General features: G+C 38.6%; 1 protein-coding gene across 8 annotated transcripts in view; it reads left to right on the forward strand.

Moving 5' to 3' along the window:
• PITPNM2 (phosphatidylinositol transfer protein membrane associated 2) overlaps positions 1 to 23007 on the forward strand; it is a 3395372-nt gene that overhangs the window by 1969226 nt on the left and 1403139 nt on the right. The window contains exon 1 of one of the 8 annotated variants that reach the window (XM_044067912.1): positions 9983 to 10268. The exons of the other annotated variants lie outside the window; for them this stretch is intronic. The gene's annotated coding sequence lies outside the window, so the exon portion shown is untranslated. Of the gene's footprint in view, positions 1 to 9982; positions 10269 to 23007 lie in introns of those variants that run through there. 8 annotated transcript variants of the gene reach the window in all.

Raw genomic sequence — 23007 nt, forward strand, 5'->3', positions numbered from 1 at the left:
TAACTCTACATTCTTAAAGATACTTGATTCCCAAGCTCCCTTAAGGACAAAGCGAATAAAAAATAACTCTGCCCCCTGGATTACCAAAAATACATTAGCAGCCATGCGCCTCAGAGATAAAGCCTGGGCACTTTACCAGAAAATTAAGACCACCAAATCCCACATTGAATATAGAACACTGCGAAACAAAGTAAAAAAGCTTACTATCTCTGACAGACAAAATTATTTCTTTACCCTTCAAAACAATAATAAAACAAATCCACAGAGATTCTGGAAAGGAATCTCTACCCTCCTTAACCCTAGCAAACCACAAACCCCCACCCCTGATCCAAATGCCCCAGACCTAGACTTGGCTACTCAATTTAACTCCTTCTTCATTGACTCTATTAGCAAACTAACTTCCTCCTTTTCTACTTCCACCTTATCATCCAATACCTCCTCACCCTCTCCCGCAAAAACACCACCATGCACTTCTCTTACTTCCCCATTCCCAGCTACTAACTCTTCACCCACTCTAACTTCCTCATCATCCTTACCAGTATCAAATACTTTCCCTCCCCACTCTGCTCCCTTCTCATTAAAACCTATATCCACTTCTACAATAAAGAAACTCCTTCGAAAACTGAAGCCCGGCACTAATGCTCCTGATAACATCCCCTCATACTTCCTAAGCATAGCTGCTGATGGAATTGCCTATCCCATAAGCATTCTCATCAACCGCTCAATCCTGGAATGTACAGTGCCCCAACTCTGGAAACAAGCCTTCATCATCCCCCTCCATAAAGGTGGAAAAAACTGCAGTGTTAACAACTTCCGCCCAATTGCTATCCTGTCCCCCATTTCTAAGCTACTAGAGAAATGTGTCCAACTTCAACTACTACCACATCTTTTAGAAAATAACCTTCTTACATCTACACAACATGGCTTTAGGCCAAACCATAGCACCATGACAGCCCTCCTCTCCTTTCTTGAAACCATCAATAAAGCACGTGATTCCGGGAAAATTGTCTCCACCCTACTACTTGACCTTTCTAAGGCCTTTGATACTATCTCACACAGTCTGCTCCTAACTAAACTTTCCAACCTTAACCTTTCTCCTTCCTCTTTAAACTGGTTCTCCAGCTACCTATCAAACAGACACCAAGCTGTAAAATGGAAAAAGCCACTTCCTCTTTTCTCAATACCCCCACGGAGTTCCCCAAGGCTCCATACTTGGTCCTCTCCTCTTTAACATATTTATAAATGATTTTCATAAATCTATCCCATTCTCTGACATTATCCAATATGCTGACGATTCTACCATTATTTGCTCTGCCTCATCTGTCCCTAAGCTTCTAAAGCTCACACAAGAAGCTTTCTCAATTACTGAGCATTGGATGAAAACAAACCACCTAGCTCTAAACGCCTCTAAAACCAAACTTATGGTATTTACCCCCTCTAAAACTACTCCCTTCAATACAAACAACTTCTTGATTATAAGTCAAAACAACTCAATTCTAGAACTAGTGTCCGAAACTAAGTTACTTGGTGTCCAAACTGACAACCAGCTTAATTTCAACTCTCATCTTCAACTAAATATCAAAAAAACCCACCAAAAGCTGGGTATGCTCTACCGTCAAAACCATTACCTCACAAAGACCTCTAAAATCGCTCTCTCCTCTTCCTTTCTTATTCCCTCCCTGCTCTATGGCTCACCTCTCCTAACAAATCTTCAGTCCTCTCTAAAGAAACAACTTTCCTCTTGCTACAATAAGATCGCCAAGTTCGCTAGCGGCCACAGGTCATCAACCCACCACTGTTCCTCTCTTCAAAAACTAAACTGGCTTGAACTTCCTCATCAGCTCAACTACATTCAGCTCACCCTAGCCCATAAGCTCATAAATAACCCCTCTCTCTGTCCCTCCCTGTCTTCTGCTTTTAAGTTACATCTACCAGACAGAGTCTTAAGGTCTAACAACCAAAACCTACTAGTAGTACATAAACCAACACGTCCCCCAGGCAAATACCTTCTATCCTCTAACCTAGCCCGTCTTTGGAACTCACTCCCACCATCCATTCGTACCACCTCTAATCTTTATTCATTTAAAAAATCTCTACACACACATCTAAAGTTGCAATGGGAATGTTCCTGTTCTCATCCATCATAAAAATATGGAACTCTTAATCCTTCATCCATTCTTAAGCTATTCAACAAAGCCTATTTATCTTATCATTCCCTTCATAACTACATTCATTTATAACAAAACAACTCTACCTCTCTAAAGTCATACACAACTCACATCTATTTTACCTATTTCTATTACACTGTATTATATGAATGTTACCTCAAATGCAAAATCAATGACCTATTTTACATTTGTATAAGTATCTAAGCTATCTATTGTTTATTCCTGCCCTCTGGTTTGTTTTAAGGGCTTTTTAAATTGTTTGTACCTATTTTGTGTGTCTGTTTTTTTTTGGAGCTTTTCTCCCCAGGACTCCATTGAAAACGGGTTCTTTTAGGCCCAATGGACTATCCTGGTAAACCAACTGCAAATAAATAAATAAATAAATAAATAAATACAATGAACTTCTAAATAAGGAAACAACATCCTGTCTTTAGCCTTCCAGGCTCCCTCTTTTGTTTAAGGTTATCTACCAATTACTATTTCATCTAATATGGTTAGTTTCCTAACCAGATTGCTGCGAGAACTTTACAAACAAAAGGGACACGTAAAGCCATGTGTTACACTCTCTAGAGACACAATGTTGTCATATAGGTTTTTTTGTGTTTATTAGGCTAATGACCACAAGGGCCTTTTTAAGCCTGGCCATGCATCCTAAATCTCTGACAAGTTCTCATACCCTTGATAAGTGTAAGCATGGGCCTAGGAGATGAACCATTTACAGGTTACCTGTGTCCATTAGAGACATAGGTGCAAAACCAGGGATACATTTCTAGTTTCCTATCCAATTTTCTAAGTTGCACTTGAATTGGGTTAGGGAGGAACTGTATATCACATGGATGGGGAGCCTGTTCCATAGATCGGGTAGTCTCTGGGATACATACCTTTATCTCCAGCAGGTCCTATTTATATCACAGGCAACATTTAAGTCTTTAGAATGGGTAATTCTGGTACTGCTTGTTTTGTGGATATGCAGGAGGTCCATCAGAGTGGGGTTTGACAATGCCCTGTATGCCAGGCATAGATCTCCCCTCAGACACTGGTAGGAGACAGAATACAGGGATAGGGCCTTGAGGTGGTCTGCATAGGACATATTACTTGCACATTATATTCTTTTAGTAAGGAACCTCTGTGGATGTTCCAGTTGTTGGGATATGCCTGGTTAGGTAACATACTAATGGGGGCATTGTACTCATTGATAGGTCTGATGAATGCCAAATACAGTGGAACAATGACTTCCTTGGACTTAGATGCCATACCTTTGTTTATAAGTTGTGCAACATAGAACAATCTCCTAACCATTGCAGACACATAATGATCAAAGGCTAGATTACTATCTATGTGTGTCCCTAAATCCAAGAAATACTTGATCAACTGTAAGGGGTGTGTTGTCAATATCACAGTTACCAGGGATGGGTGACTTCCCAAAGACTACTATTATGCATTTCTTGGCATTTAGTTTTAGTCCATGGCTCTGACACCAGTTGTTTTTCTGTCAGCCCCTCCTGTAGAACATTTGTGTCACTGTGATATTCACTGACAGCTCCTAATTTGCAGTCATCTGCAAATTTAGTCGGCCAGAGATCACTGACATTGGTCTTGACTGCTGATAAGTAAATGCCAAAAAGGAGCGGTGCAAGGACTGATCCCTGAGGAACTCAACTTGTGAATGGCCTCTTTGCAGAGGTGGAGTCCCCAGTTCTAACTTCCTGGGTCCTGTCTGTGAGCCAGTTGGCTATCCACTGGGTGACATGTGTTTGTACCTAACCTCTTGAGTTTGTCAACAATGCCCAAGTGGGGTATTGTGTCAAATGCCTTGGACAGGTCAAGGTATGCAGTGTGAGCAATTTGTCCACCAGGTTGAGAAGGCATGCTCTGCCCTTGATGAAACCAAACTAGGCTGGGTCCAGTATCTGGAGGTTTATTACATAACTATTGATCATCTCCATGATAATTTGTTCCATGGCTTTACGTATAAGACTAGTGAGACTTATGGGTCTGTAGTTTCCAGGGTCTGTAGATGGCCCACCTTTGTGCAGAGGGGTGACTGTTGCCTTTCTCCATTCATGAGGCACAGACCTGTTTGGAGGCTACAGTTAAATAGTAATTTCAGAGGCCCTGATAGGTCATGTTTCATGCTATTTAGAAGGCATCCTGGGATATTGTGTGGGCCCATTAATGCAGTGTTCTTAGTCTTACAGAGAGCATTAAGGCCCAATTCCCTAATGATAGTAGGGGGAGTTATTTCACCAAAAGGTATATGGCCTTGTCCTCATTGTAGTGCGACCCTGGAGTTGGTATATATAGTGGAGGTGGGGTTGGGGGATAAGCCCCCTGCATATTTTAAATGTGTTAAACTATATACATGTATACTTGCTATTGAAATATAGTACTCTTATCCAAACATAATATATACTTTAAATATGTGGGGGGCTATGCCCCACACCCCCTTACTATATATACCAACTCCAGGGTCGCACTATAGTGGGAACAAGGCCATATACCACTTTCGGTGAAATGTGTTTCGGTGAATTGTATTTTCGGTGAATTGTGCTTTCGGTGATTTGTGTTCGGTTATATGAGTTTCGGTGAAATGCCCTAGATCCATATATATATATATATATATATATATATATATATATATATATATATATATAAATATTTATGTGGGTCTACTATACATGATCAAAATTTCAGAGAGCCGATTCCCACATGGCTGAGATCATATTATCGACTTTTGAAAATTCGAACATGTAAAAAAAAAAAAAAAAAAACTTACCTACTTGTTGCTAGCAGGGGGGCTGTGCCCCCCTCCTGCAATATAAATATACCAACTCCGAGATCACACTACAGTGCAAAAGATGGGAATCTTCCCATTTCGCACTATACAGAGATGCCCGCTGTGCATGATCGAAATTTCAAAAGTCGATCATATGGTCTCGTCCATATGAGCATTGGCTTTCTGAAATTTCGATCATGTGTAGGGGACCTGTATATATATATATATATATATATATATATATATATATATATATATATATAAATCTGTTCCAATATACATGAATACATAATAGACACATTTGAGATATATGTAAAACTGTACAAATGTATAAATATAAGTACAGATAGATTAAATAGATAAATAGATTTAGATTATATCTATATATGTAGATATAGATACAGATTAGATATACATAGGTAGGTATTGATATGTACATGTGTGTATACATGTTAGGTATGTATGTATTTGTGTGTGTATACACACACACACACACACACACACACACTAGATATAAATGGAAATGCAGTATTTGGCCTTATCACTTGCTGTCACCTGAAGCCTGAGTTTATCCACTAAATGTGCTTCAGCTGTTTGTGGGGTGACTAGTATAACCATGATGGCATCGTTGCCATGTGAGATTTGTGGCTGTTTGAGGGTTGACTAGTGTAACCATGATGGCATTGTTGCCATGTGAGATTTGTGGCTGTTTGAGAGGTGACTAGTATAACCATGATGGCATCATTGCCATGTGAGATTTGTGGTGGCATTATAATGAGGAACATAAACTGTTTGAGGGGTGACTAGTATTACCATGATGGCATCATTGTCATGTGAGATTCGTGGCTGTTTGAGGGGTGACTAGTATAACCACGATGGCATAGCTGCCATTTGAGATTTGTGGGGGTATTATAATGAGGAACGTAAACTGGTAGATTACCAACCAGATCGGGTCTATATTAGATGAACAAAAGTTCATCTTAGTGAACGCTCACATGAGCGAATATCCAGGTACTCAAAACTGCAATTGTGGGGGGCTGCTCACCCCACACCAGCCCTAAATATATATTCCAATTCCGAGATTGCACTACAGTGAGGAGAGGGCAAATATTCCCATCTTCACTCTACTGCGATCTCGCAATTGTGGTTTCGAGTTCCGCAATATTCGCTCATGTGAGCATTCGCTAAGATGAACTTTTGTTCATCTAATATAGACCCACCAGATCAATGAGGTAGATACCAACCAGATCAATGACTAGACTGGCAGCCTTCTCGCTGCACTCACTCTCTTATGGACTACTCTGTGGGACTGGTTCTGGCCTTTCGAGGCATGAAAGGCTGACCCCATACCTCTCAACCTCTTAGAGCAAGAAATCTGGACAATACCATTAATAAAAGTGGGACAAAGGCCCTAAAAATAGGGACAATTTTAAATATTGCTCTTACAAGCTTAGCAAGTTCATAGGTTCATAGGCTGGTATTATGCTATTGGCCCTAGGGCCTATACAAGCCTAGCCATAACAATTCCCTGGCTATTTATTCCCACAATATTTACTTCCCTGGTCCCCTGTCTAGCAGGGCGACTGACATGATCCCCAGGGTGAATTTCCTGTCTCCCATCCAATCATCAAGGTTCCTTTTGAAGAGGGCCAAAGAGATGCTCAGCTTGACATGTATGGTCAGTCCATTCCAGAGTCTGGGGAGTCTGTAGGTCAGGAACCTATCCCTCCAGCATGTTTTGTTCATTGTGATGAACAGGTTTAGATCCCTGGAGCGTGCGGTTCTGAAGAATTGGGATTTCTTTTAAGTGTAGCATGTCCAACAGCTCTGGGTTTGACATGGCCTTGTTTGTTAAGTAGAGATCGCCTCTGAGTAGGCGATATGCCACAGAGTATAGCTGGAGTTTTTTTATTTGGTCAGCAGAGGGCATTTGCTTTAGGCTTGTGATTCTTTTAGTGAGGTATTTCTGTGGCCTTTCCAGTTGTTGCAGATGTCTTGAGGTACATACCAAATGAGGCATTGTACTCTATAATGAGTCTAATGAGGGATGAGTACAGTGGGACAATGACCTCCTTTTTTCTGGATAAAAAGCCCTTAGTGATGAGGTGTCCACATAGAAGGATTTCCTGACTGTTGTAGTGATGTGGTTATCGAAGGTGAGACAACTGTCCACCTGCGTCCCTAAGCCCCCTATCACACTTTCGGTGTTTAGTATACTGCCACTTATGTGGTAATTCATGGGTACTTGGTTTTACCCAAAGGGGATAACTATACATTTCTTAGCATTGAGCTTGAGCCCATGGTCCTGGCACCAAGCATCTGTTTCTGTAAGGCCCTTTTGTAGAATATCCACATCATTTGGGGATTCAATAGTTTGCAGTCGTCTGCGAACTTTGTTAGCCAGAGTCCCTTAATGCTGGCCTGTACTTCAGAGAAGTAGATGCCAAACAAGATCGGTCCCAGGACTGAACCCTGAGGTACTCCACTTGTCACTTTGATGGAACTGGATTTTGAGTTGCTTACTTTTACTGTCTGGTTCTGTCAGTAAGCCAGTTGGCAACCCATCGAGTGACATAGGGATTAATGTCCATTTTAGTAGGTTTATCTATGAATCCAGAGTGGGGGATGGTGTTGAAGGCCTTGGTGAGGTCCAGATATGCTGTGTGGACCACCTTGCCCTCGTCCGTGGCTCTGGAGACTAATTCGAAGAACTCAATCAGGTTGAGGAAACAAGACCAGCCCTTCACGAACCCAAACTGGGTGGGGTCCAGTGTTTGAAGGCTGACAATGTCTTTGTTTATAAGTTCCATGATAATGCGTTCCATGGCTTTGCAGACCAGGCTCGTTACACTGATGGGACGATTGTTCCTGGGATCCAAGGCGGATCCTCCCTTGTGGAGTGTGATAATTGTAGCTGTGCACCACTCAGTGGGCATGAAGCCTGAGATGAGACTATGATTAAACATGACACTTAGGTGAGGTGCCAGTTCATTTTGTAGTTCATGTAGTACACAGCCTGGGATGTCATCTGGTCCCATGGATGCTGTATTCTTAGCTTTGGAGAGTGCGTTTTTGCCTGTGTGGCCGTGATCATTGGAATTTGGCAATTTTTTGGTATTGAAATGGGCCCTTTAGGGGGTGAGAGGGGGTGAAGTTGGCACTGAATTGATCTGCCAGGATATTGGCAATCTCCTTGGAATCAGTATATTTAATACCATTCTGTTGTAGCTCAAAGCAGGTCTGAGCATTGCCATTTAGATTCTTGACATAAATATAAAATGCCTTGTGGTTGTCCTTGTAATCTTTGTCAATTTTATTTTCATAACTAGCTTTGGAGGATATTATGAGGGATCTCAGCTTCATACTGAGGCTGGTAAGGGAGTATTTTGTATCCTGGGATTTTCTTCTTTTCTGCAACAGTTTCTTCCTTCTGCTGTAGAGTTGTTTATGGCAGGGGACCACCAGATTGACTTCCTTTTTTTGGAAGAGAGTGTCTTGGTTCTAATTGGAATGGCATGATTCATGCACGAGTGGATGTGCTCGTACAGTGCCTTAGTGTAGGATTCAGCAGTTGAACTTTCAGTTCCCGTCTGTATGGGTGTCATGAAATTTGTCACTTCTGACTTGAATCGCATGAAGTTAGCTTTGTAGAAGTATTTTATGGAAGTTTCCTTATTGGGGGGGGGGGGGGATGTGGATGTTAAGGGTGATTAGCTTATGGTCAGACCTGACCAACTAGGGGCGTGACCACAGGTGTGGAGCATTGATCTCCCATCTTGGTAATGACCAGGTCTAGGATATTTCAGCCCCTGATGGGACTGGATTAGTTGATCCAGGGCATTGGAATTTATGAATTTCAAGAACCATTGGGCAAAGGTGTTGGTACCAGAGTAGTTTTCTCAATTAATGGCAGGGTAGTTGAAATCACCCAGTATTAGGGTGTTTGGTTCTATCTTAATATTATCTAGTATGTTTAGAAAGGTGTAGTGAGAATCTTGGGTCATGGTGGGGTGATCTGTAGCAAACTACAATTTGGATTCCAGTCTTGCCTACTTTTAGTTGGACCTGTAGAATTTCAGATGCACTGTGTTGGGCGACTAGCCTGTAGGTGTGAATGTCCTTGGTGAAAATGGACACTCTTCCATCTTTAATGTTTTGGTCCTGGTTTGGTGGCCAACAAGTGTGGTAAGAGTTGTAATCTGGTATTGCAGGGGTGCTCTCTGGAGCCTTGAACCAGGTCTCAGTTACTGCACAGATATCGATGTTCCCCATTTTAGGAGTGCCTCGAGAGAGTGCATTTTGAGGTTTAGACTTCTAGCATTGAGTAGCATTACCTTCAGATTTTGCATGCTTGTATCTGTTACAGTGGTGGTTTTGTCCTTTGAGCCTTGCCTAAAAAAAGGCACTATAGGGGTGGCAAGAGCCTTAGCCAGTAACCTGAATCCCAGGGTCGACAGGTGTAGACAGATAGAATAACAAGTTTTACATCAGCATGGATTTTACTGAAGGGTATAAAGTCTGAAACTCAAATGTCTGTTATTATTTCCTAACTTAATCTTTAAAGATTTGCCACTAATTTGCCAGAAAACTACAACTTTATGAAAAATGGACCAAAAACATGAGGCAAATATCTGGACATTCTGCAAAAATCTGTACAGTTGAGATGTAACTAGTAAGCACTCAGATCCAGATATACTCATACTAAAAGAATGAGCATACCTGATGACAGCTACAGATAAGGACATTCTGGTTTTTAAGATATGAAGTGAACATATTTTTAACCCTAAAGGCTTGGATTATTTTCTGCAGTGCTGAGTCTCACGTCTGCCTCTTAGCTATAATGATGTTCCTGCATTCATGCCCATTTAAGATATTGCTTGAAATTTCCATTTAAATCTTTGTGTACTGTTGTCTTAAAGCATCATATGTGCCTGCCATCTGCACTCTACATAATATGCACTGTAAAACGCATACAAACACACGAGAGGCAGTGACCTCAAAGAGGAAACTCTCAGTCAGGAAGCTCATCTACTGAGTGACGGAAATGTCAAAACAGAACATATGCAGGCTGCCGAGCTTTTAAGAAACAGCTTGTTTTAGAGTATCGTGGGATTATCTGTGTTACACTAAGAAGCCAGGTCATGTGATCAAGATAATGCATGTTAAAAGTGCTTTCCACATTATGGACAATGTTGCTACACTTTACCAGAAAAAGAAAGCAATCAATCCATTTATGATGCGCAGTTTAGTTTCAGAGGAGGATAGCTCTCTCTTAAGAGACATTAACTTCAGGACACTTCTTGGTTAAGCATAGATAATTGCTGGTAAGTGGAGAGCAATATTCTTACTACCGATCTTAGTGTTGTTAAAATTCTTCCATATGATGTAAACTTTATGGATTCAGCAATTGCATTTGTGATTTTCCGTCAATCTATCCACTTATTTGTGGTTTCTTCATGCCTTTTTCTGCCTCATAAATCTGTGTTTCGTGATTCCGACCCTTGCATTTAGGCATTCAGTTTACTGGAGGGAGAGCTTAGCTTTTACCACTATATTTTGTTTTCTTTTGTTGGACTAGTAGCTTAGCGTATGACACAAGATTTCTCCTGGGAGGAGGTGATAAGCTGTGTTGCTTGCAAGTAAGTGTCTGAAAAGTGAACATAGTAAAATGGTCTGCCTTGTGTTCTTACAGGCATTGCTACTGTCTGCCAAACATGTGTTCTGTTTTGTATTTGCAGCTTCCTTAGTTATGTTTTTTTTCCGTAAGATTAGATTTTTGCAAGTGCAGACAGGTCCAAAGCAGCTGCCTGAGATGCTTCGTTTGGCAGTAAAAGCTACATGTAACATTTAAAATATGCAGAAGAATTCTGCAGCCATGCCTGGTATCGTGGAATGACAGCACATGCTTTTTGTAAGCTACTATAATATAATTGTTAGTTTTTTTTGATTTCCTGCTAATAGCTGCAGGACACCTGACCTATTTAGAAGGACAGGGAGGTCAACTGTGCTGCAAAGGTTTACAGGATGTGAAATGGAAACATTATAATGCAGACCATTCTCTGTTGAGTTTATTAACTTTAAACAGTAGTCAGGGGAGTATATACCACCCCCATCTGCTAGTATCTAGGATTCACAAGCTAAGAAATTATTATTTTTAACATTTAATGTTATAACAGCAGTGACACTTTAGCTACATTCATTGCTGTTTAAATATTTTAATACTGCGTTCTCTAGTGTTTTTAGCTAGTCACATTGTCTCACTGGTAATCTAGATGTAAGTTCTTAGATGCCGTAAACTAAAGATGAAAGCCGTATAACTAGTCTGTTTACTAATATTAAAACTGTTAATCTAATCTTGTTATAGATGTTCTACTATGAAAGTTGTAGTCGAGCAACACTGTACACTCAGACTGACTTCTGTTACTCTCTTACTAAGTCATAGTTTGAGTCAGCTTTGTTGCCTTTACTTCTCCTAATATTGTTACTAGCACCTCTGTACATCCATCACTATGTCTACCATTTTACATTTTTTGGTAACATGGTACCCATTCATTATATGTTTGCTGAATTACTGTTCTTGCTTTCTAGGGGCCAGATTCAATGGCCACTTTTACACAGTGTTTCTGTGGTTGTAGTTATTGTGGTAAGGGGTTTATAAAGAAGATACCTTTCTTTCCTATCAACAGCTGACTGAAATGTGAACCCATACTTTCACAGACATCCACATATCCAGCTTTAATTCAAGGAACTGTTGTCATGCTCTCACACATGTCGTGGAACTATTGTCCTACTCTCACACATGTCATGAAACTAGGGTCATGCTGTCACACATGTCCTAGAACTAGGGTCATTTTCTGCTTTTAAGACCATCAAAAGAAACATTCAGGAAAGGAGTAATGACAGAGCTTAATGAAGACATATTTTTGCATGGTAATATTTTTTTAGCTGGCATAAATAGTATATACAGTTTTAAGATGGAACATTGTCAAATTGTTTACATAATACCAGTAAAGACCAGCTTGACTCCAACACAGAAAGACTATTAGTTAGTGTTACCATGTTGATGGGTCTGAGTAATGAGCCCCTCTATTTGCATGTGTGGTGATACTGACATCTAGAAATATTACTTCACAGAGAGAGTGGTGGGACCTGAGAACTACAGGAGAGGTTAAATTTGCTTTGGAGAGGTGAAGAGAATGAGAAAGGGGCAGATTACAGACAGCCTAAGTATTGTGTAGTGGTAGATCTGATTGTTTTCTTCTTTATTCATTATCATGCAAGTATATAAGTTCAAATCTCAAGAATGTCCCCTGAATGCACTGCTGTTACCCTGCTAACATATTTGTCATTCCCTCCAGCTAGCTCTAGTGAGCAGAGCTGCAGGAGATTGAGGCCTTGTCAGCTGAAGGTATGGAATGACCGTTACTTAACTTGTATTGCCATTATGTTTGGTGCAGATTTGATAAACTAGCATTCAGATAACTGTTTGGGGAGCAGCTGTGGATTGATACTACAAAACCACAACAAAAATCACTGAATCAGAAGGACAGGAAGCTGTCACTTACATGACTGTATAGTAAGTAGGTAGTGGGCAGTGTACTTCAGCAGAGATTAAGTGTGAAGATAAAATAAAATGTTATCTTCCAGTCTGGCTTTCCCATGGTTTAAACTGGTCCAGACCATACAGGACACAATCAAAGAATGGTACAGCTGATGTGGAGTGAACAGTGCAACATCTGTGAAGGATGTACTCGCAGAATAAACTGTGAAACTGGAGAGGAGTAGAGTATGACAGAAACCTGAAATAGGCTTTGCAGCTGGTTTGCATGGTCTGTGCCCCAAACAGAGCAATGTGCTTCTGTCCAATTGACTGAGCCTCTCTGTGAGCATGTTTACTAGGAAAACAACAGTTATTTCCTTTTCCTCCAGGAGGGGACGTCTTCCCCTCATGCTGTTTAACTTAAAAATGGTTTTCAGTTTTCTGCTATACTGAAAGCATATTGTGCATATTAAAGAAAAAAAATATTTCTGCTACAAAAAGATTTCTTCAAAGAAAATGATTTAATTTAAAGAAGCTCGTGTTCCTGCTAGGTAAACACAGCTGTGCTTAGTGTTGCTTTTCTGCCCACTGGAGATATGTTGTTATTTAAACAGTTGATTTTTGTAAGAGATACAAAGGAATGTTGTTCATTTTTATTGCAGGTTCGCTGCTTGAATTTTCACTGAGTCCTCTTTCTGAAAAGTCTCATTTGTCAAATAATGATGTAATTGTTATCATTGTGATCATTCAATGAGTCTGCCAGAGTTTTTCCAACAGCCCCCCTTCTCCAGTCTTATGCAATCTTGAAATTATCATAAGTAATAAGTGGGGATGTTGGGCTTTACAATGTTTTAAGGTGATTTTTCTTTAATTTAATTTAACGTTATTATTTATATATTTAATGTTTGTTTGATCAGTTGTTTTCCGTGACTGAGTTTAAGTGATGTGAACCAGAAATGCAGTTGTTTTGACTGGGTCCAAGAACCTGTGTCCACTGCTGCTTGTACTGTGAGACAGACTCTCAAAGCTGAGGGCAACTCATGTTTATTAACTTGGGGCTACTGGAGCCTGTCCCACTGGAGTGTTATCTACCTATCTATCTGTCTGTCTGTCAATATATCTATTTATTTATATACGTTTTCCAAACAAATATTCTATCATATGCACAATTAAATTGAGTCTTAAAGTTGTAGGTACCATCGGGAACATTGTGGGTGTCATAATTAAGGACGGCAAGCTTCCTAAAATGGACATACTATCATCCATTAATTAGCACTAGACTCACCTGTAGAAGCAGTATATATTTATAAATCTTACCTGGATTTTTGTTTTGTTTTTTTTTTTTTTAATGGTCTGATTCTTCCCCTTTACAAGAGTTGTTACGTAGCTTCATACTTGGACTTCTGTAGTTACTGAAACCTGCTCTGTACTTATGTACTTCTGAAAGACCCCACCCCCTCACCCACACTCTGCCATTATGTAGCAGGTGAAGTAGTGATTCGGCAAAGATACTGAACCAAATGACTGGAAACATCCTCCACCCACTCTGTGCTGCCACACATCAGGAAGTCAATAGACTTGGTGAGCCAGCATATGGGTTCACATATTCCAGTGGTGTAAAACTCTTTACTGGTGACCTCCCCCATCCCCAGTTCTAGCCTTCCTACAGTACCCCACGTCTACCAAGATTCATGAAAAGCAGGCATCAGTATTATTGTAAAAAGGTGTCCATCCCTTCTTTTTCATCATAAACATTACAGTTTGAAATGCCAAGTTCATTTCTTCACATTCTTTTTTTAGGTGCTGAGATCAGTTTCCCACCAGTGGGTAATGATAAAATCATATGTAATTTTCAATGTGAAAGTTAATGTCAGGTTGTCTTTTCAGCAGCAATGATTTATAAACCCTGCAGAGTCAGATCAAGTCTTTATTTGGCCTTCGTGGAATCCTGACTGATTCTCTCTGTATCATAGATTGATAAATTACTGAACGTACAAACGTACAACACTGGCTAATATCTGGAAAGTAAGTTACGCCATCAGTGGACTAGATTCCATGTACTGTGCCATCACTTGCATTTTGACTTGCCTTAGTGATGAATCTGCTGAATAAAAATGGTTACATTTGTGAGTGGTTGCTCATACTATATGCTTCTTGATGTATGATCTGATTTCTGACTTTTAGCAATGTAAAGAGTTTGCAATGCATCATAATTATTTTACTTGCTGGTTATAGTTTGTCCAGGCATGTTTCAAGTTTTTTTGTCACTGACTGAAGGGTACATGTCTCATGGAGAATGCATGTCCTTGGCATTACCTCATAGCATAAGAGCATTCTTGTTAAAGTTATTGATAAATTTGGAATGTGATTTTTTATGAGATATACATCTTGCAATCAAATTTATCATCAAAATATTTTTAGGTTGTTTTATTTATTTTGTCAGAAAATAATGCTACCGCAGTTACTAATTAAATAGATAAGTAATGATTCAAGATTGCAGTGCTTTCAGGTTTTCTTGTTTTTATTTATTTACGTATTTTATCTGAAGTTGCTGTGTACATGCGTTGTGTTATGTTCTGGCACCTTTTAGTAATAAAAAGTGCAGTCATGTTAAATGTGCAACACCTGTTATCACAATTTATAAATGAAAGAAACAAGGGGAAGATGTCTAAATAAACAACATTTTCCTTACAAATAGTGTTCAACTGAAAAGTTTTATTTAGACGTACATATATGTAGAGCTGTGTGTGTGTGTGTGTGTGTGTGTGTGTGTGTGTGTGTGTGTGTGTGTGTGTGTGTGTGTGTGTATATGTATATATATATATATATATATATATATATATATATATATATATATATATATATATATATATATATATATATATATAAAACAGGAGGTGGAATAGCAATACTTTACAAGTCTGGACTACAAGTTACCTCTATTGACTCTAAGCCCCCTCCAACTAGCAATGAAGAAATACTTATCTCCAAACTCCAACTCAATAACCATAAATCTATTTATATTATTGCCATCTATCTTCCCCCAGGGGATAACTCAAACAACCTAGAATATATCCTGAATTGGCTATCAACCAACTATCCCCAAGAAACAATAGTACTCGGAGACTTTAATATAAATTGGAATAGCTGTACCTCAGAACAGCCCTCTACCCATCTTAATTTACATGGTTTTACTCAAACTATAAACTCCCCCACAAGGACCAATAAACACAACAACACCGAAAGCACCCTAGACTGGATACTAATAAATAGACATCACCTAAGTTATAAAGTTGGAACTCTCCCTGAGGATATAAGCGACCATGCTCTAACCTTCATAATCAGGGACAAGACTGATATCCAAAATCCAATTACCTATAGAAATATTAGGAGTAAAACTAAATTTAACCCTGATAATTTCCAAAACGAACTTAGAGCATGCAACTGGGCACCCCTTAATAGTCTACCTCTAGAGGAAGCAGTAATCCACTTTAATAGTAAATTTCTAAACATTCTCGACCTCTATGCTCCAATAAGGACCATTAAGACTAGAAACAAACCTGCACCCTGGCTCTCAAAAGATACAAAACAAAAAATGCTACTTAGAAATAAAAACTGGACCTTATGGCGTATTACCAAAAACCAAGAAGATCACATCAAGTTCAAACAGTTAAGAAATGACACAAACAAATCAATCCTGTTAGATAAAAGAAAATACTACATAAAACTCCAAAATACCCAGCAAAGTAACCCCCAAAATTTTGGGCAGGTATAAATACTCTCTTACATCCAGGTCGTACTGTCACCCCCCCACCTGTAGGCGCAGACCAGGACAATCCAAAGGAAGTAGCAAGAACCTTTAACTCCTTCTTCACTGAAACCATTCAGTCTCTTGCTAACCAACTATCTCCCAACAGCTCTCCTCTAACATCCCATAATACTACCTTACCTCCCCCATTTCATCTCAAACCCATCTCTACATCCCTCATCCGTACCCTCCTACGAATACTCAAACCTACTACCATTGCTGCCGATCTCCTTCCTGCTGTATATCTACAGAAAGCAGCAGATGCGATAGCGTCAGAAAGCAGCAGATGCGATAGCGTCAGAAAGCAGCAGATGCGATAGCGTCAGAAAGCAGCAGATGCGATAGCGTCAGAAAGCAGCAGATGCGATAGCGTCAGAAAGCAGCAGATGCGATAGCTACCCAGTTTCCATTCTGATTAACAGAACAATCTCTGAAGGTGCAATTCCTATCACATACAGAAAGCAGCAGATGCAATAGCTACCCAGTTTCCATTCTGATTAACAGAACAATCTCAGAAGGTGCAATTCCTAGCACCTGGAAGATTGCACATATTATCCCCCTTCATAAAGGGGGAAATTCTAGGGAACTATCCAATTATAGACCTATTGCCATACTTTCTCCTTTGGCGAAAATCATGGAGAAATGCATTCATAGGCAACTGTTAAAACACCTTATAGACAACAACTTGCTAGCTAGCTGCCAACATGGCTTCAGGCCATTTCACAGTACTACTACTGCCCTCTTATCCTTCTCCGACTGTATAAATAAAAATCGCAATAACAACACTCTATCCTCAGCCCTCTTTATTGATCTGTCCAAAGCCTTCGACATGGTTAACCATAAACTTCTCATTAACGCACTAAAAAATCTGTCCCTCGATATTCTATCTATACAATGGTTTGAATCCTACTTAAGCAATAGGCAACAAGCAGTCATGTGGGGGAACAACCTATCTCCCCTTCTCCCCATCTCACTAGGCGTCCCCCAAGGTTCTATACTTGGACCACTTCTATTCTCTGTCTTCATCAACGACCTGTACACTGTTATTCCTCAGGCCTCCTTAATACAATATGCCGATGACTCCACATTAATCTGCACAGCCCCAAATCAAGCTGACCTGCAATCTCTTACCCAAAAAGTGTTCAACGCAGTTGAGGATTGGCTTCAACATCAATGTAAAGATAAAACTGCAAACAAGATTCCAACAAAAAAGTAGAAACGAACCAGGCAGTAAGCAAAAAAGTTGCACGGACTGTTTATTGTAGTAAGCTTTGTCGGAGGTAATCCCCCAACCTTCATCAGACATACACAAAATAACAACCATAATCCCTTCTTTTAAGCCATGGCTTAATGAGATTCCATTTTCATTGATTGAATAATTGATTATTTATACTTAAAAAGCCAAGCTATAAATATACTATTTAAAATACAAAATACAAGAAGGCTGTAGTTTTTCCCAATGAAACAACAGAATAATAAACCATGAATATAATACATGTAAATAAATCTCTATAAAAAGTACATACACCATAATTTAACTGTAAGTTAATGTAAAAATATATATGAATATTAAAAATGTTATTCAATCAATGAAAATGGAATCTCATTAAGCCATGGCTTAAAAGAAGGGATTATGGTTGTTATTTTGTGTATGTCTGATGAAGGTTGGGGGATTACCTCGACCGAAAGCGCTTACTACAATAAACAGTCCGTGCAACTTTTTTGCTTACTGCCTGGTTCGTTTCTACTTTTTTGTTGGAATCTTGTTTGCAGTTTTATCTTTATTTGGTTTGTCATGTCGAGTGGAAACGCTTCCGTGGGGCAGAGCAGCGTGCATCATAGGACTGGGTCACAACCTCTTTTTTCCCAAGAGGAAGAGTTAGTTCCTGCTGCTCAACACATCGGAACTAACCTACAGAATAACCAAGAAGCAGCTAATGTTAGCGGCTCGCCTATGGATCTTACGGCTTTGGTTAACATGCTGGTAACCAAAGTAGATAATTTATCACAGCAAGTTCAAGCTTGCATTACTAGGAACGGTTCTAGCCAACAACCGGCACCTGATGGGAATACTAGCGTGTGTGCATCCGGTTCCTCGTCTATGGGGCTGATTCAGCCAGCTCAGCGTGTACAGAGTGGAAGCACGCTTAACAACGGACAGGGAACCATGAGTTTAACTGAAACTAACTCTAATGGAGCAGCTCACGTATCGGAGAATGTTAGGGTGAACAATACAGACTTGCGACTTCATGGGGCTAATGATAGTACATCCATACCATCGATAGCTACCTTTTTAGCAAAGAAGGACTTTTTCTCATCAATGGACAATACTAACTCTAATGTAGCCGCTAATCCTGATGTAAATAATATGGTGAGCTCATCTATGTTCATTGATAAACTGAATTTATTTGATAAAAAGTTGTTTCATTGCAGAAAACTTCAATTAGAAGTTTCATATTTACAGGAATGTATTAATTTAAAAATAATCCCAAAAGGGTTACGCCAGTGGCGTTACCCTGCAGGATTAATTAATAATTCTGTGTACCATCAAGAACTCGTTGCTTTATTTGATAAACAGGGCATCGAGTTCTTAAATTCTTTGATTAATTTTTATAATGTGGAACTTAATATACTGCAAGGTGATTTGTCACAATTAGAAATGTTTCTTCAGAGTCATACTGAATTTATCAGATATAAATATGATTATGCAATGATTTTATCTAGCATTGATGCAACTATCAATAAATTGGTTATTAACAAGAAAAGAAAAATTGATCGAGATTTAAAAGAATATAGTAGTAAAAAGCCTCCCCTTTGAATCAATCTAATTTGCTCAATACAGATAATAATCAAGTTTTGATGGCACTGCCGAAGTGGATGTACAAGATAATAATGATAATTCTGAAGCCTCAAATTAGAAGAAGTGAGCATCAGAAATCAAAGCCATCATGTTAATAATACTAATACAAATGGTGGCAATCATAACCAGGGCCAACAGGCTAATAATTCAATGCTAACAATCAGGGTTTTCATATGGTGGGGAGACCAGGAATTCAGGCACGAGCAGGAACAACAACAACTCCACATTCAATCAGAGAGGAGAACACAGAGGAGAAGGAGGGGAACCAACGGAGGAGATAAGCAATACAGATGTTAATTGCCGAGTGTCTTAACTAGTCAGTCAGGAGATTTTAAGATCTACAATTATACAGTGCTCACTGTGGAGCAGAATGTCATTAATTTTCTATCGAGAGGCCTTAGTTTTGTGCCAGATAAGAAATGTAATGCAGTTAGAACTATTGTAGATCTGAAATTATATGTTCGTAAATTAAACTTGGCATTTAGACTAGGTAATACACCATCTCTTATAGATACTCATAGAGTTTCAAGCATTTTCAACCCCATTACACAATTCCTTAATGTCTTTGAGAGAGTGTGTGAGAATGATTTAAGATCTATGGTCAATAATAGACCTAATCTTTATAATAAGAAATCTAACACATCTCAAGAAGAATTAGCATTCTTGTCTCTTCTTAATGAATGCAACATTAGGGTCATGTCTCCAGATAAAGGAGGGGTTTAGTATTTATGGATGAATACTATTATGAAAACAGGTTATTAGAACACCTAGACTCCGATAGCTATACACAGTCTAGTTTGAATGAAATACACATGGCATATAACAAAATTAAAAGAATTTTGGATGATTTGTTTATTGAAGGCATGATAGATAGTGAAACGTTTCACTATCTAAATATGTCAGCGCCAAAAATTCCTACCTTGTTTGGCACACCAAAATCCACAAAGATCTAAAAATCCTCCTTTTAGACCAATCGTGGACGGACGAGGGTCCATCACATATGCTTGTGCTAAACTGGTAGATGAGATTTTGAAACCTTTACTAAAAACAGAGTCAAATATGCAAAGATTCTTGGAGCTTTTACAAAGTATAGATAAAATGACTTTTGACATAAATTGTATATTTTAGTGGTAGACATCAAAGATCTATATACAGTCATACCGCAGAGATTAGGCATAGAATGGACAAGGGACTTTATGCTAAGGAAAAAGCTTCCAATGATCAGATGAACCTTGTTGAGACCTTATTAGAAGTGATTTTGTTCAACAATTTTCTCACCTTTAAAGGACAATTTTATCTTCAGAAAACCGGGATTGCGATGGGGTCCCCTGTGGTTGCAGTTTTGCAAACTCTGTTTTAGCACATTGGGAAAATGAATTCCTTTTTCAGAACAATTTGTACATACAACATGTCACTTGGTATAACAGGTACCAAGATGACATGTGTGTTTTTTCTGGAATGGGCCAGCTGACTTAATTCCTCACTTTATGGAAAGCCTTTCAAGTATGACTAACTTTTTACAATTTACGTATTCAGTAGGCATTAATGAGATGTGTTTCTTAGATGTAAAATTAAGTAAAGATTTATTGAATAATAAATACAAATCTGAGATATTCAGGAAGCCCACACACTCTAATTCCTTTCTTCACTACACAAGTTGTCATCCTTTTCATCAGAAAAGAAGCGTAGTGAAAGGACAGTTTGTTAGGGCTGCCAGGATGGTGTCAGACAAAGATGACTTCATAACGGAATGTGATTGTTTGAGCAATAAGTTTGCCATGAGAGGGTATCCAAGTACTTTAATTAAGGAAGTTATGGATGAGGTTGTTTCAAAACGCAATGCAGGGCACTTCCGACCCCTAATAGGAGGGGGTATTATACAAACTAATACGGAGTCATCAAATAAAGACACATCACAATTTAATATTAATTTTATTTTCACTTTTTGTGTTGATTTTCAGGAAATCAGAGACATCATAAACAAAAACTGGAACTTTATCATTGAAGACACAGATTTAGTGAAAGTAATTGGTACAAAACCTAAGTTCGTGTATAAGAGAGGCATGAATTTGAAGAGTTTGTTGGATAATTCTAGCCACAAACCAACAAAGATAAATGTTGGTATGTCAAAATGTGGCATGTGTCCCCAATGTAAACATATAAAGATAGGCAATAAAGTATGCATTAGGGGAATAAACTATGCCATAAAAGGGAAACATAACTGTGATAGTACCAAAGTGGTTTATGTGGCAGAGTGCACAAAATGTTGTGCGTTTTACATAGGCAAAACGGAAAGATCATTTAAGAAAAGAGTTTATGAGCATATGTATGCCGTAGGCAGAAAGGATTTAACAAATGCCCTTGCCAGGCATATCCACGATGAACCTGATCACAGTTTTGTATTTTCTGTTATTCAACAAATTAATGTTAGTATTAGGGTGGACCATGGCAACTTTGGTTAGAAGAAAAAGAATTATTTTGGCAAATTAGAACGGCAGCCTATATTTCCCTGGTCTAAATGAGTATGCATCATTAAAGAGCATTCTAAAATTAAAAGCATTAATGAGGTGATGCCAGTGTAGTTGGCTAGGTTTATCGAATAATTACCAAATAATAATCAAACAAAAATAGCACAATATAATGTAAATAATAACATTATTAAAGTAGGATATTCATTGGCAGGTTAATTCTGTTATGTTTTGTTTGGTATAAGTTGGTGTTATTCTGTTTTGGTTTTGTTCACATGTTCAAATGTTGTTCAAAAAGAATTTTAACATTGGAGTTAAACATGACATGATAGTGTGGGGATGATAATTTATCATTATTATTATTCTCAATTAATTCAATGCATTTATTTTAATGTGATGGTATTTTATTATGAATGAACATTTTTAATATTCATATATATTTTTACATTAACTTACAGTTAAATTATGGTGTATGTACTTTTTATAGAGATTTATTTACATGTATTATATTCATGGTTTATTATTCTGTTGTTTCATTGGGAAAACCTACAGCCTTCTTGTATTTTGTATTTTAAATAGTATATTTATAGCTTGGCTTTTTAAGTATAAATAATCAATTATTCAATCAATGAAAATGGAATCTCATTAAGCCATGGCTTAAAAGAAGGGATTATGGTTGTTATTTTGTGTATGTCTGATGAAGGTTGGGGGATTACCTCGACCGAAAGCGCTTACTACAATAAACAGTCCGTGCAACTTTTTTGCTTACTGCCTGGTTCGTTTCTACTTTTTTGTTGGAATCTTTTCAACATCAATGTCTCATCCTAAATCTGAAAAAAAACAAACTTCTACTTTTCACTCCCACCCATAGAGCCACACCTCTAAACTTCACTGTCACTTCTAATAATGGAACCATCATTTCCCCTGACTCTAACACAAAACTCCTAGGGGTACTAATTGACAATAACCTTAACTTTGAAGCCCACATAAGCAATACCATAAAAACAGTTAACAAAAACTAGGCTCACTATATAGGATCAAATCCTTTCTTACCCCACTAGCAAGATCTACTATTGCCCAGACCCACCTAATTTCTACCCTCCTCTATGCCTCCTCAATATATACTAACCTCTCAAAAACCAACATGAACAAACTAGCAGTCTCCTACAACAATATTGCAAGATTTGCAACTGGCTCAACATTTAGGACCCACCACTGTATTAATTACAAAAATCTTGGTTGGCTAGAGTTACCTAACCTACTGCTACTTAAACAATTAATAATTGCTTATAAAATCCTGTATCAACCTAGTAACACATCGATTCTTACCAACCTTGTCATCCCCTACAGTAACCTCAATACCCTCCGCTCAGCCACTAAAATGCTA

The sequence above is a fragment of the Protopterus annectens genome, chromosome 3.part1, assembly GCF_019279795.1.
Source record: "Protopterus annectens isolate FY-2018-M chromosome 3.part1, PAN1.0, whole genome shotgun sequence".
In the NCBI taxonomy this organism is placed as follows: Eukaryota; Metazoa; Chordata; order Ceratodontiformes; family Protopteridae; genus Protopterus; species Protopterus annectens.